The sequence below is a fragment of the Zophobas morio genome, unplaced genomic scaffold (assembly GCF_036711695.1).
Source record: "Zophobas morio isolate AGI-343-1 ecotype UQ-CSIRO unplaced genomic scaffold, CSIRO_AGI_Zmor_V1 ptg000021l, whole genome shotgun sequence".
Lineage (NCBI taxonomy): Eukaryota > Metazoa > Arthropoda > Insecta > Coleoptera > Tenebrionidae > Zophobas > Zophobas morio.
Genome location: NW_026972126.1, coordinates 14,375,323 through 14,388,480, shown reverse-complemented (window position 1 = coordinate 14,388,480; position 13,158 = coordinate 14,375,323). Strand labels below are relative to the sequence as shown.

The 13,158-nt window shown below is 31.3% G+C and overlaps 1 protein-coding gene across 2 annotated transcripts in view; it reads left to right on the top strand.

Annotated features, from left to right (window-relative positions):
• Positions 1-3,017: 3,017 nt before the first annotated feature.
• The window catches only part of LOC135132286 (rho GTPase-activating protein 20-like), a 208,373-nt gene continuing 198,232 nt past the window's right edge, over positions 3,018-13,158 (top strand). For both annotated transcript variants that reach the window (XM_064060320.1, XM_064060319.1), the window contains exon 1: positions 3,018-3,290. The gene's annotated coding sequence lies outside the window, so the exon portion shown is untranslated. The remainder of the gene's footprint in view (positions 3,291-13,158) is intronic.

Genomic DNA, 13,158 nt, shown 5'->3' with positions numbered 1-13,158 from the left:
GATTTCCCAGTGTTTCGTTTTTTGAGTTTCGGAATTTTTCAATTTCTCTATTTTTCAGTTCTTCGATTCTTCAGTTTTTCGATTTTTAAATTTTAAATTTCCCAATTTTTCAATTTTTGAAAATTTTAGATTTTATGGTTTTCAGGTTTTTGATGTTTTGATTTCTCGGTCTTTCGAATTCTCGATTTTAGATTTTTCGATTTTTCATTTTTTCGATTTCCAAAAATTTTGATTTTCCATTTTACGGTTTTTAAATTTTTCGTTTTTCAATTTTGCGATTTCTCTATTTGTCGTGATATTATTCAAATTTCGATGTTTTGATTGTACGATTTTCGATTTTTTTAGTCTGTTTTTCCGTTTTTCAACTTCTCGATTTTTTAATTTCTCGAGATCTCGATCTTTCGAAGTTCGAATTTCTCGATGATTCAGTTTTTCAATTTTTCAGTTTTAGGATTTTTTAGTTTTTCGAGTCTAATTTTTCTTCCATTTTTCAGTGTTTCGATGTTTCAGTTCTGATATTTCGATTATACAATTTTTACATTTCTCAATTTTTAAATTTTAGATTTTTCAATTTTTTAATGCTTAAATGTTTCGATTTTTCGATTTATCGATTTTTTTAACTTAAAATTTGCCAAATTTTAACTTTTCGATTTTGGCCAACTTTGATTTCTCAATTTTTCATTTCTTAACTTCTCGACTTTTCGATTTCTCGATTTCTCGGTCTTGGGATGTTTCGATTTCTCGATGTTTCAGTGTTTGAATTTTTGAATGTTTCGATTTTTCGATTTTTGAGTTCTTCGATATCGCTATTTTTCAATTTTTCGAATTTTTAAATTTTAGATTTTTCAGTTTTTTGATGTTTTGATTTCTCGATCTTTCGATATTTCGACTTCTCGGGTTTCGATTTTTCGGTTTTTCAGTTTTTCGACTTTTAAAATTTTTGATTTTCGATTTTTCGGTTTTTACATTTTTCAATTTTTATATTCCGATTTTTCAATTTGTCGATTTCTCGATTGATGATATTGTGTTCATATTTCGATTTTTTGATTGTACGATTTTCGATTTTTTTAAAATTTAAAATGTTTCAATTTTTCGATTTTCAACTTTTGATAGTTCGATTTTAGCCTTAATTTTTCCATTTTTCAACTTGTCGACCTTTTAATTTCTCGAGATCTTTTTTTTCAGTTTTTTTGAATTTTTTGGTACTTTTCGATTTTTCGATTTCTCGGTTTTTCGATTTTTCAACTTTTCACCTTTTCGATTTTCCAATTTTTAGATGTTTCAGTTTTTCAATTTTTCGTTTTTCTAATTTTTTGTGATTACAGTTTTGGAATTTTTCAATTTTTTTCAATATTACGATTTTTCAAGTTTTCGATTTTTTAAATTTTGGATTTTCGATTTGTTGGTTTTTCAATTTGTCCACTTTTGCGTTTGTCAATTTTTCGATTTTTAACTTTAGATTTTCGAATTTTTAAATTTGTTGTTTTATTTTTTGATTTTTTAAATTGTACATGTTTGGATTCATCAAATTTTCGATTTTACGGTTTCTTGACGTTTTGATTTCTTGTCATCTCGGTTTTTCGATTTTTAAAATTTATCGTCTTTTTGATTTTGCGATTTCCCGATTTCTCAATTTCTCAATTTTTTGATATTTCGATTGCTCGATCTTTAGATTTTTCGCCTTTTCGAATTTCGATTTTTCGATTTTTCAATTTTCAATAAACTGCAGAAATGATATCTGTCATAATTAGATACTTCAACTTTTATTTTGGTGAAAATCTTTGTTTAAAATTGAAAAAAGAAGAAAAAGAGATAATTAACAGAATTTTTTCGCACCTATTTTGAAAACGGAAAACTCCGAAGAACTCATCGATGACTCAACTTCATGTGAATCAACAAGCTCAAATGAGCCTGAATTTGCATTACCATTTATCTCATCTGCATTTCCTCATCATCTAACCGTCACGATCTGAAGGTTTTCAAGGATGTTGCTGTGGAAGCATCCAACAAGATACATCACTGTGAAAAAATCGGTATTTACCGAAGAACTTTCTGGTGAGAAAAAAAAAACCCAAACAACTGCATACAAAATCAACAGAAAATTGTGTGACCTACACTGAAGTTTCAAAAAACAGCCAAGAAATTGTGGCTTTTGGTTAACTAATTCTACAGAAAACTTCGAGGAGCGAATTGTTTTGGGAAAACGTTTCTACTCATTTTCAAAATGATCAAGATTGTAGAAAATTTGAATCAAAAGTGCCTAAATTCAAAAAAAAAACAATTTTTATTCATTTTTGAGATCTTAGAAGAAGATTTTTTTTAAATTTGACATCTACTGTCCAGATTTTTCTTGCAATTTTTACCATACAATATAAACAAACTGAAGAAACCAAAGCATTCCATAATTGGATTATCTTGGAAAAAATCATACGTGAACCTCAACCACAAAGTATGTTTGTTTCTCTCAGAAAGCGTTTTATTTATAATTAGCTTTTGTCATTGACATACTTATTGAAAATCGTAAAAACACACTGAAATTGATTAAAATCTCATAACACACCAAATAATGTTAATTATCACTGACGTCGTCAATACAAATTGAAAACGCTTAAGAATCTTTTATTAAACTATAAACTTTTTATATTCCTCATGGTAACAATAGCAAAATTGGAGCCAACAACTACTATTATAAAATTTTTAGTGCTTTTAAACACCTATGGTGTATAGTAGAACACAATTAAAACTCCTTATATTTGTGTCGAACAACTCACTTTAAATAAAAAAATGCAAACCCACACTTCTTTTGATATCGCCCCTCCACTTCGCCTCGGTCCATTTCAAAAAACGCTCTTCAAATTTTTTCCGAAGCATAACCCCCCTCCGTCGAATTATTACAAAACCGCGCTCGGTAAAAACCACACGGCCACAATCCGAATAGGCATAAATTAAGATCGACCGTTAACGAAACCACACGAGTGTATCGTAATGTTTTTGTTTCGCCTGCGCCGACTACCTGTTGAACGGACGGAAAAGATTTCAAAGTAGTTGTAGATCGAGTGGCTTGTGGACGTGGTGCCGATGTTTCGCATAAACCATAACCGTTTTGTTGACTCTCATGCATAATCGGGTCGTATTTGTTTGTGCGACGTCGTAGTTGGCGGATTTGTGGCTTGTTGTGACAGATTGGTGACATTTCTTGACGTTTAGTGCACGCTCGGTCATACCGCTGCCGGTCATTTCGATAAATTGGATTTTTAAGCCGTTGCCTGGATTTGGCGACCACTCGGAAGGTAAACCTACTTTTATCTTATTATAATAATTGCTTGTTTATACACGACTTTGGTGTTCAACGGTCGGATAAGGCTTAATTTCGACGAACACCCAGTAGCGGAATAATGAGTGTGGTAATTGGAGTCAGTTGATTGAAAGTGAGGACTGAATTTTACTCAAACTAAGCGGTTAATAAAGATTTGAAATGGGATTAAGCAATCAAAATCTAGAAACGCTGCTTATAACTTGGTAGCAGAGGTCCTAGTACTGGTTTTTGGGGTACCCGTGAAAATGTTACCCGAAACAATAAGGAAGACTGTTGGGGTTCATGGTCTTCGGAATTGTACCATTTTCCACTTTTTCGAGAATTTCAAAATTTGCCTTTTTGACTTATGACACACTATACCTAGGAAGATAAATACCACAAATATATTGAAATGGTACAATTTACAACACATCTCTCTGTAAAAGTTCATGTGGCCAAAGAACAGATTTATTTTTGGGCCAAAATTCCAAATTTTGACTTTGTTTGTATTGGATTTTCGAAGTTTGAGAACAGCGCTTTAAATCGGGCAAAAGGATCACAACACATTGGGTTTGTTGGTCATTCATTCATAATATTTTTAACTATAAATACATGTGAACTTTAGACAACGTTTAAACATTGTTATATTTATAGTAGATATAAAAGCAATTTGCCCAGTTCTATACCAGTAATACCACTGTTAAAAGCGCTATGACCGAGTCACTATTTCACGTTTCTTTTTGAAACTGCTTTACAGAAGTTTTATAGTTCCGGTTCTGAAATAGTGAACATTGACCAAATGACACGGAGTGCAGCCTGGTTGGCGTAGACTTGTTTTATTGGTAAAAATTCAGACACTAAGAAACTGTGATCACGAATTTTTATTTTGTAGGTTTCAAAAAACGAGCAAATTCAATTTATTTTATATTTGCCCAAAAACTCGTATTGCGATCCAATTTGTCACTTTTTTTAATCAGTTAACTTAATGATTTGATGCTGACCTTGGCTCCGATCGGTTTAAAACACTGTTACTGATTAGGTGAGAAGCTTAGATGAGTACTTTCTGAGATAATTAGTAAAATATGTGCATGTATTCTTTTTTTTTGAGACATTCTGTATCGTAATATGTCACTAAAGAACAACTGCTATCTCTTCGAATAGTGTATTAATTAATAAGGTCTGTCTCTAGAGGATGATAATTCTTAAATCAATGATAGCATTCTACTAAAATTGCGATAAGAATCATTTAAATATGGTGACGTCCTCCTAAAATTTGTGTTATTAAACGCTATTTAAATTTTATCAAATAAGAAACATATTCCAATACTTGTAGGTTATGAATCCGGCGTGATTTTTCAGCCAGATTTTCCAAAAAAAAAGAAAACAAACTGCCATGTCACATTTTATACCAGTATAAGAGCACCTATATGTGATAAACTCAGTGGCGTGCTTTAAAAATGTTAAACCTTTTTTTTTGATGAAATAAAAATCGATTCACCCCATTTTCTCGGAAATTTGACAATGCAGTAATGTGGCGCCCACCCACATTCATTTAAAATAATAATAAAATGAGAATTATAATAACAGCCATTTACCTAAAATAATATTCAAATTTAAACATTCATCCTTGTTTGTTGCCAGGTTGTTAATAACGCCCGAAGTTCAATATTACGTATTGAAAAACCGGAACTATATTTTTAGCAGTTTTGAAATATAGTGCGAAATTTTACAGTTTTGAAATGCGAGCAAATTCAATTACGTTTATATTTATCCACAAACCTTTATTGCAATCCAATTTGTTACTTTTTTCTAATTACTTAACTCAATGATTTTTGTGCTGAAATTTGGAAAAAAGTCATTTTGTCTTTACTTCCGACCAGTTTTACACACTGTCACTAATTAGATTAGAAGCTTAGACGAGTAATTTCTGAGATAATCAGTAAAATATGTACATGTATTCTTTTTTTTTTGAGACATTCTGTATCGTAATATGTTACTAAAGAACAACTGCTATCTCTTCGAATAGTGTATTAATTAATAAGGTCTGTCTCTAGAGGATGATAATTCTTAAATCAATGATAGCATTCTACTAAAATTGCGATAAGAATCATTTAAATATGGTGACGTCCTCCTAAAATTTGTGTTATTAAACGCTATTTAAATTTTATCAAATAAGAAACATATTCCAATACTTGTAGGTTATGAATCCGGCGTGATTTTTCAGCCAGATTTTCCAAAAAAAAAAGAAAACAAACTGCCATGTCACATTTTATACCAGTATAAGAGCACCTATATGTGATAAACTCAGTGGCGTGCTTTAAAAATGTTAAACCTTTTTTTTTGATGAAATAAAAATCGATTCACCCCATTTTCTCGGAAATTTGACAATGCAGTAATGTGGCGCCCACCCACATTCATTTAAAATAATAATAAAATGAGAATTATAATAACAGCCATTTACCTAAAATAATATTCAAATTTAAACATTCATCCTTGTTTGTTGCCAGGTTGTTAATAACGCCCGAAGTTCAATATTACGTATTGAAAAACCGGAACTATATTTTTAGCAGTTTTGAAATATAGTGCGAAATTTTACAGTTTTGAAATGCGAGCAAATTCACTTACGTTTATATTTATCCACAAACCCTTATTGCAATCCAATTTGTTACTTTTTTCTAATTACTTAACTCAATGATTTTTGTGCTGAAATTTGGAAAAAAGTCATTTTGTCTTTACTTCCGACCAGTTTTACACACTGTCACTAATTAGATTAGAAGCTTAGACGAGTAATTTCTGAGATAATCAGTAAAATATGTACATGTATTCTTTTTTTTTGAGACATTCTGTATCGTAATATGTTACTAAAGAGCAACTGTTATCTGATCGTAGGGTGTATTAATTAATAAGGTCCCTCTCTACAGGATGAATTAATTTTGATTAAAATTTTGTCGTTCTTAAAACAATTTCGATAAAAATCATTTAAATAGGAAAGAATCTTTGTGTTAGCAAACGCCATTTCAATTCGATAAAATGAAAACATACTCCAATACTTGTGGGTTATGAATCCGCCCGAAATTTACCATGAATGAAAATATTTCTAGTGTCAATAAATCATCCAACGAGGTCACAACACATTGGCTTTGTTGGCATAAATGCTTTAAAAACCCTTCTCCTTCATTCATAATATGTATTTTCAACTATAAATATTTGTGAATTACTTTGACAGTGTTTTAAACATTATTATATTTACAATAGATATAATACTTAGCAATTTGCCCAGTCTATATATCCAATAATACTGAGTCACAATTTCACGTTTCTTTTTGAAATTGCTTTACAGAAGTTTTATAGTTCCGGTTTTGAAATAGTGAACATTGACCAAATGACACGGAGTGCAGCTCAGTTGGCGTAGACTTGTTTTATTGGTAAAAATCCAGAAACTAAGAAACTGATCACGAATTTTTGTTTACCTATAAAATATATGGTCTAAAGCTTGTAAGTTATTTACAAAATTTCACCCTTAATCAAGCTTGTCATTTGGACAATACTCTGTATTGCCCTATGTATACTGTTAACAGTTTTGAAATATGAGGAATACAGTAATGTGCCGCCCGCCTACATTTAATAATAATAAAATGAGAATTATAATAACAGCCATTTACCTAAAATGATATTCAAATTTAAACACTCATCCTTGTGTGTTGCCAGTTCGTTAATAACGCCCGAAATTCAATATTCCGTATTGAAAAACCGGAACTATATTTTTAGCAGTTTTGAAATATAGTGCGAAATTTTACAGTTTTGAAATGCGAGCAAATTCAATTTCGTTTATATTTATCCACAAACTCTTATTGCAATCCAATTTGTTACTTTTTTCTAATTACTTAACTCAATGATTTTTGTGCTGAAATTTGGAAAAAAGTCATTTTGTCTATTGTGTTAAGTTTGCTTCCGACCGGTTTTAAACACTGTCACTAATTAGATGAGAAGCTTAGACGAGTAATTTCTGAGATAATCAGTAAAATATGTACATGTATTCTTTTTTTTGAAACATTCTGTATTCTAATATGTTACTAAAGAACAACTGTTACTTCATCGTGGAGTGTATGTACTGTTTAAGTATCCTACGAAAATGTCGATAAAAATCATTTAATCGTCCCCTCAAAATTTTGTGTAAATTTTATAAAATAGCATACTCCTATACGTGTGGTTTATGAATCCACCCTGATTTTTTACCCAAGGCATCTATAAAAAAAAAAAGAAATTCTGGTAAGCGTCTTGATGTTTATGGGTTAATTGTCAAGATAATGCTGTCTGGTAGTTTCGAAAATCACTGATCTAATAAAATTACACAGACAAACAGACGGAAACCGGAAACCCGCATTTCTTTATTCTGCGACCCGTGAAAACACATTCGGCCTTGATTGTTGCCAGGTTAATAACGTCTGAAATTCCCGACGAATGAAGAAATTCCTAGTGGCAGCGTCACACCCTTAAACCAAAATATCAAACCCAAAAACCCGAAATCCGTTCTCCGTCTCGCCTCGTTAGCACCCGATAAATGATAAATTCCTCCAATTACCACAATTAAAACAAGCGCCAATTTTCTGCCAACAAACCCGCAATTACTAAACAATCGCATGCTTGATTTGTTCTCGTAAACAAGACCCGTCGATTGCTGTGCAAATACAGGGGGTCCGAAATAGCCCCACCGTGGCGTAACGTTAATCAAACACAGCAGCGGTCAACGGACTCAAATTTGAATACACATTATTGAATCGGCGATGATTTATAATTAAACGAATGTCGATACGTGGGTACCGGATTTGCTTTTTTCTTTAGCGAGTGATTCATGATTGTATAGTTGTAAAAGCGACTTTTGACATTTGCGGGCAAGTGGCATTGCACTTGAATGTCGAATGGCTAAACGATTTGTAAATATTTCGAGAATTGATTTATTATCAGCACTTTGCTTTGTTTATCAGAGAAATGTGCACTTTAACTATTTGCTAATACAGAGCATGGGTCTGGTGGGTTTGTTGACGATATTGACGGATTTGTACAATGCTGGCTGGCGAGGTGTGTGTGGATTGCAATTATGATATGAAGGTTTTTTTTAAACAAGTTTCGTGCAAATAGTTGCATTGTTCTGGGTTAGCTTTCGCGGAATTATGTTTTATTAATGATGTAATAAGTAATGGGTACGTGATTCACAGTGTGGGTAACTAAATAGTAATTGTAATGCGTCAATGAAAGTCGGTTGCTTGGTTTAATATTAACAATTAATCAGTGACCGGAATAAGTGGTATTAAATGGCGTTTCGTTATTATCTTGAGGCAGTGCTTTTCTATTATTTGCGTAATTGTGCAATTATGGTCGAGGTTAAGGTTTAGTAACGGCTGACACTCAAAATTATTGTCTATGTAAATCCCAGTTTCATGTCTCGATGTTCTATAATAAGAAAAAGTAGGTCTCACGTTTCCGTCTGTTGATCATGTAGATGGTAGAACGCCAACCAAAATTTATCTGATTATCCCCACAAAACTTCGATTCCGTGGTTGTAAAATTTTGGCCAGTAAATTCTATTTAAAGTTTGTAAAATAATATACTTCTATTTTATTTGTTAATTAATTTTGGACAATTTTTGACTAATTTTTGTTTAAAGAAAGAAACTAGCATAGTTTCATTCAGAATTTTGCTGGAATATTGCACCTTACTTTATATATCGATTTGTGTTTCTTGACGTTTCGTAGTTCGTATAATAAGAGACAGTAGGTCCTCCGTTTCCGTCTATCTGCTGATCCTGTAGCTAACGCTAATAAAAATTTCTGTGATTATTCCCACCAAAAATTTTACAATGTCATCTAAAAATTTTTACAAGTAAAATTCTACTTAAAATGTGCAAAATGATGTACTTCTATATGTATATGTGATGACGAGGAAGTTTTACAAATAAAATCTAAAGAATTTATTGTTTTGTACTATTTTGTTTCCTATTGATGATAACTAGTTTATATAGTCGAAACTAGTTTTATGAAAATAAATGGTCTGAGATTTATTAATCCTTCTCTATTTTTAATTTTAAACGTGCAGATTTTTGGAAAAAAAATCACAATTAATCGTCAAAATTTTATAGTTTGATATAGAAAGTGCAAACCGAGCCGTCCAAATTTTTGCACATGATAAGCGTAAATATGATAAATTGTTGATCATAATTCCCCTGTTCGTTCCCTCCAAACATTTAACGATATCATCTCAAAACTTAATTTATTTTAGAATTTATGAAACGAATTTTCTGAAATTTTTGCAAGACACTAACATTGATTTAAAGATCACAGAACAACAAATGAAATATATTTTGACAACCCGTCTAGAAAATTAATGACGTTATCGCATTAAAAAAAAAATTATAGTCCGTTGATTTAATTTTCCCAAAATTCTAAAGACATAATTCTTGGTGTATTATACATATTAAAATCACTAAAGAAGGACAATTGTTAATTAAAATACTCTATAATATGAATTGGTTGTGCTTCAGAGGATAGAGAATTATTCTTTTGACAATTTTTGACTAATTTTGAAAACATCTGCGCAACTGAATGGAACTATTGCCTTATTTTTTACAAAGATCTCCTTGATCTAAGTATGTTGATTTAAAATTTCCAATAGTCAATTTTTGTTTAAAGAAAGAAACTATCATAGTTTTATTCAGAATTTTGCTGGAATATTGCACCTTACTTTATATATCGATTTGTATTTCTTGACGTTTCGTAGTTCGTATAATAAGAGACAGTAGGTCCTCCGTTTCCGTCTATCTGCTGATCCTGTAGCTAACGCTAATAAAAATTTGTGTGATTATTTCCACCAAAAATTTTACAATGTCATCTAAAAATTTTGACAAGTAAATTCTACTTAAAATGTGCAAAATGATGTGCTTCTATATGTATATGTGATGGCGACAAAGTTTTACAAACAAAATGTAAAGAATTCATTGTTTTGTACTATTCTGTTTCCTATTGATGATAACTAGTTTATATAGTCGAAACTAGTTTTATGAAAATAAATAGTCTGATATTTATTAATCCTTCTCTATTTTTAATTTTAAACGTGCAGATTTTTGAAAAAAAAATTACAATTGTTCGTCAAAATTTTATAGTTTGATATAGAAAGTGCAAACCGATTCGTCCAAAATTTTGCACATGATTAGCGTAAATATGATAAATTGTTGATCATAATTCCCTTGTTCGTTCCCTTCAAACATTTAACGATGCCATCTCAAAATTTAATTTATTTTAGAATTTATGAAACGAATTTTTTGAAATTTTTTTCAAGTCACTAACATTAATTTAAGGATCACGGAACAACAAATGAAATCTATTTTGACAACGCTTCTAGAAAATGAATGACGTTATCGCATTTAAAAAAAATTTTTAGAGTCCGTTTGTTTAATTTTCCCAAAATTCTAAAGACAATTCATGGTGTATTATACATATTAAAATCACTGAAGAAGGACAATTGTTAATTAAAATACTCTATAATATGAATTGGTTGTGCTTCAGAGGAGAGAGTAGTACGGTTTGGACAATTTTTGACTAATTTTGAAAATATTGCGCCACTGAATGGAACTACTGTCTTATTTTTTACAATGATCTCCTTGATCTAAGTATGTTGATTTAAAATTTCCAATTGACAAGTTTTGTTTAAAGAAAGAAACTATCGTAGTTTTATTCGGAATTTTGCTGGAATATTGCACCATACTTTATATATCGATTTGTATTTCTTGACGTTTCGTAGTTCGTATAATAAGAGACAGTAGGTCCTCCGTTTCCGTCTCTGCTGATCCTGTAGCTAACGCTAATAAAAATTTGTGTGATTATTCCCACCAAAAATTTTACAATGTCATCTAAAAATTTTGACAAGTAAATTCTACTCAAAATGTGCAAAATGATGTGCTTCTATATGTATATGTGATGGCGACGAAGTTTTACAAATAAAATGTAAAGAATTTATTGTTTTGGACTATTTTGTTTCCTATTGATGATAACTAGTTTATATAGTCGAAACTAGTTTTATGAAAATAAATGGTCTGAGATTTATTAATCCTTCTCTATGTTCAATTTTGAACATGCAGATTTCTGGAAAAAAAATCACAATTGTTCGTCAAAATTTTATAGTTTGATATAGAAAGTGCAAACCGATTCGTCCAAAATTTTGCACATGATTAACGTAAATATGATAAATTGTTGATCATAATTCCCTTGTTCGTCCCCTCCAAACATTTAACGATGTCATCTCAAATCTTAATTTATTTTAGAATTTATTAAACGAATTTTTTGAAATTTTGACAAGTCACTAACATTGATTTAAAGATCACAGAACAACAAATGAAATCTATTTTGACAACCCTTCTAGAAAATTAATGACGTTGTCGCATTAAAAACAAAATTAGAGCCCGTTTATTTAATTTTCCCAAAATTCTGAAGACATAATTCATGGTGTATTATACATATTAAAATCGCTAAAGAAGGACAATTGTTAACTAAAATATTCTATAGTATGAATTGGTTGTGCTTCAGAGGAGAGAGAAGTACTGTTTGGACAATTTTTGACTAATTTTGAAAACATCTGCGCCACTGCATAGAACTATTGCACCTTACAATTCTTGCAAACTAGCACCTGACAGGGAAGATCATAAAAATTAAGGAACAATGAAAACGTCAATTAGGTGTTAAGAAAGGCGACATGTACCAAGACAATAGAACAAATAGAATAGTGTCCTGCCCTGAATATAGTTTCTAGAATTTTCTACGTAAACCAGCTGGCGACCGGCTAAAAGAGGTAGTGTTATAAATTTTGGTACGTTGTAATCCGATTAGGGTCGTCTTTGTTGCTTAATTTTTATGATCTTCCCTGTCCTTTATATATCAATTTGTATTTCTTGGCGTTTCGTAGTTCTTATAATAAGAGACAATAGGTCCTCCGTTTCTGTCCATCTGCTGATTGTGTAGCTCACGCTAATAAAAATGTGTGCAATTATCACCACCAAAGATTCCAAAATGTTCATGCTAAATTTTGCCAAGTAAATTACAAAATGGAAAATAATGTTCTCGTATATGTATAATTTTGACATTTTTAGAATTGTGTCTATTAACCCTCTGTTAAAAAGATCCTTGGAATAAATAACTATCAATATTTATTTTTCAAAAATTATCAAAATTTTAAGTTTTTTGAAGACATCTCGGTACAGTCGAAAAAATTTTCGTAAAAAGACTAGAGTAAATACAAATTTAGTACACATATAATATTAATATTAATAATAATAACAATAATAAAAACCCTTTAAAGTTTTAATTCAGAATTCAGAATATGTAACAATAAAATAAAGGTGGTGACCACCTATCTCTTGAAGCGCGTCCACGGTGTTGCGGGGACAATAACGCGTTTGCCACCAAACAGCTCAAGAACAAAACGAGAAAAAACGTCGAGATCGTGAACGCTGCGAACATTCCGTACGTTCAAAAATGGGGCACCGTACGATGCTTAAAATGATACGGTACGACGCTTTGCTCCGTATTTATGCTCTTGTAGGGTGTGACGCATTCCAGCACGGGTCAACTATCGCATTTATCTCAATATCTGCGCCTATTTTTCGAGTAGGCTTAATTGCCAAAGTCGCGTTGGGTAACGCTCGCGTTAAAATTTTGAACGTTCGCGTTGACATTTTAATTTGAAACATACTGTACATTCCCGACTCGGCTGGCAGTTAATGAAGGACTGAAAAGGAAGGTGAGTGCAATTACGAGAACTATTATGTTTTAGTATTTTGTCGCAATGTCGCAGTATGTGTGAAGTTGTGATAAGCG